Source organism: Pygoscelis adeliae, unplaced genomic scaffold (assembly GCF_000699105.1).
Source record: "Pygoscelis adeliae isolate BGI_AS28 unplaced genomic scaffold, ASM69910v1 Scaffold457, whole genome shotgun sequence".
NCBI lineage: Eukaryota > Metazoa > Chordata > Aves > Sphenisciformes > Spheniscidae > Pygoscelis > Pygoscelis adeliae.
Genome location: NW_008825153.1, coordinates 491,688 through 494,802, shown reverse-complemented (window position 1 = coordinate 494,802; position 3,115 = coordinate 491,688). Strand labels below are relative to the sequence as shown.

General features: G+C 41.1%; 1 protein-coding gene across 1 annotated transcript in view; it reads right to left on the bottom strand.

Moving 5' to 3' along the window:
* DENND3 (DENN/MADD domain containing 3) overlaps positions 1 to 3,115 on the bottom strand; it is a 40,574-nt gene that overhangs the window by 36,644 nt on the left and 815 nt on the right. The gene's annotated exons all lie outside the window — the stretch shown is intronic.

The window sequence follows — 3,115 nt, the reverse complement described above, 5'->3', positions numbered from 1 at the left end:
CACCCCCCCCCCCCCTCTGAAAACAGCACTATCAGCGCTGCCGCTGACCCTGTGACTCAGTCGTCAGCATTCAAGTCAGCTCATATTAACGTCCACAGCCAAAGTAATATTTTCTTACCCTTTCAGTTGAGGGATAGCAAATAGGCAGCAACAGAACAATATTCACTTGTTTCTACTATTCTTTGAACATTTCACATTTTCTGCTTCTACTGTCACTTCTTCATTTTGAAATGCTTCTCTTCTGTTGCTTTTTACTATCAAATGTCCTTGCATCATACATAGCTTCTTATAAACACTAATGCCTTTTCTTTCCTGTAATTCTGCAAGATTCCAGAAATCAGGGATTATATTCCAACCCCATTTACTGATTATGTTCCTGTAACAAAGGTGCCATATAGGACACGGATAAGAGACAGACTTTTTACAATGAACATGCTATTTTAGACACAACTAAGAAGTAGCACGTTGAAACCACAGAGCAGAGTGTGATCTCTGCTATTTGACATTTCCTTGATCTCATTCTCCTCTTCCCATCACTGAAGAAGTTAATTTCATTTTGAATGTCATGAAAGAACTGGCTTCGTTAAGGAATAACTGGGCAGGGAAAAGTATGAAGCCTTAGAAAAAGGTTGGAAGGGACCTCTGGAAGTTCTAGTGCAACCCTTTGCTCAAAGCAGTGACAACTTTGAAGTCAGATCAGGTTGCTCTGGGTCTCATCCAGTCAAGTTTCAGAAATCCCTAAGGAAGGAGATTCTTCCCCTCTTGTGCTCCAGCCCTCACATAGCTTAGTGTCTTCTGCTCTCACTCCCGTTTGTCAGCAGTTCTCCGATATCAAGGTACCCAAATCTGGGAGAGTATTCCAGGTGTGACCTCAAGAGTGTTGAGTAATAACAATAATAGTAATTATCCCTTCCCTTCACCTGTGAGCTACGGTCCTGATGATGCAGGCCCTTACAGTTACTTGTCACTGCCACAAGCGCACACTTCTGACTAATGCTCAACTTCATCACACCTCACTTCTTTAGCACAACTTGACACCACTACAGAATGGGGGCATTACAGAAGAAGGAAAAAATTGGTTTGGTGGTTACGCCTGCATTAGCAGGGCCAGAAATGCAGGCATTGTAAGAGACAAGATCTGTATCACTGACTGTGGTAGGTAGACACAGAACCCAACGATGGAGCCGACAGGAAGATCTGAGACATCCTGCAGACAGCTTGCACATCACACTTGCCATATCAAACCCCAGCTTTATAGCTGAAGATAACTTGGGGGAAAGAAGCCTTATCAAAGATGGCTGTATGATTGTCTATGACAATGATCTTCACTATTGTACTTCTCATTCCTACAAAATACACACTTCCAACACTAAAAAAGTCATCTCTAGCTGAAAATAGAGGCCTTTGATCTCTTAAAATGGAAACCTTACAGTGATAAGTATCTTGGCAATAAGGACAATTGACGGATGACAGCCCAGAAACTTCAGTTTCATGAGCTTCAGTGAGAAACTGTATCTTTGTTCCTGGAATCCCCATCGACGACAGGTCAGTCATCTAAGACTTTTCTTACTTTGGGAGTGGGTTATATCATGTTCCCGCTGACTTCATTGACTTTATTACTCTGTCCTGCAATAAAGTTAAGAATGCACAAACACACTTTCAAGACCAAGATTTGAAGCACTATCAAGATTTTTACCCTGTTATTTCATCTGTAAATATCATCAGAGGTCCACTACTTTCCATTGAAATGTTCTTATTTTCTGTCAATAAGGTCTCTTCTTTCTACATTCACTGAAATTAGACACAAAACATATTCCAGCATTTCCTCATGTAGACAGTGCTACAGAAGGAAAAGCAAGTGGAATAAATCTATAAACTTGCCCTAAGACAGTGATTGAAATCTCTGTGGTGTAACAGCTTGCAAGGACGTTACTATAGTTAATATCGATAAGTGTAGGGACTACTTTCCTTTCTGACTCTCCATTTTATACCTTGAGCAAAGAAACAATTCAAAATCTGTAGTGTGATCAGAATGGCTTCTACTTTTTGTAGCCAATTTCTTATTTGTTGTTCTACAGGTTTTTTGGAAGCAATGAGATCAAACTGAGCAGACTGGAATGAAAAAGAAATTCCTCTTCTTTTGGGTTTACTTCTCGCACAGATGCCAAAACAACACATACACACCGATTTCAAAAGTCTGGTGGTGACATTTACGGCACAACTATTTCCCCAATTTGAATGTATACATGAATGAGATCCTGGAATTTGAACCTCTGCTTAGCTGATATCACTTAAGAAGCTGACATCAGCAAAAGCCGTCTCCTGAGCAAGTGAGCAGCAACAAGTTTAACAAAGACTTCTTTATCTAATGCTATCAGAGCACGCAATCAAATTCAAGTTCAAGCAAGACAACCGAGATCCCTGGGAGCAGCTTGGCTTTTCAGCACATGCTGGCACCACAGCTACTCTCACAGCGGGGCAGCTCACGTGCTGATGGTTTGATAGAAGCCTATTTTAACAAAGCAAAAATCAGGAAGAGGACTTTAATTGTTAATTCACATGTGAAGTGGCTATAGTCATGTGAAGTGGCTATAGTCATAAACAAATTACAAACCACATATTCAAAGCAGAAACCAACCCATCAACTTCCACCGTATCTGAATTGCTCAGGTTGTGCCAAATTCAGAGCACTAAGCTCACAGGGATTTAGACCTTGTGTTGTCCTAAGGATACAAGTTACCAGGCTTTATTCCCCTATCTTTAGCTTTTATCTCCAACGGAAGATGGGAAATGGGTATCATCCAGCAAAGGATATGCATTGTTCAATCATTTCGCTGTTCCTGCTTACATAAAGCTACACTGCATTCTTCATCTAAGCTCAGACCTTTCAAAAAATGTAATTACTTAACACCACTACCAAAATATCCCTACTTTGTTGATGATCGCCTGTCAAAACAAGTTTTCTTTTAAGTATTTCAGCTCTATCCAATGATAACAGCAACAAGGCAACCCAATAGTTTTACTAAAATCTGTACGGGGAAGAGAGGCCCAGCCAGCGAGGAGCTGACCCGGCCCAGCAGAGAACGGCGCTGACAGAAGCTGCCCCACAAACCAG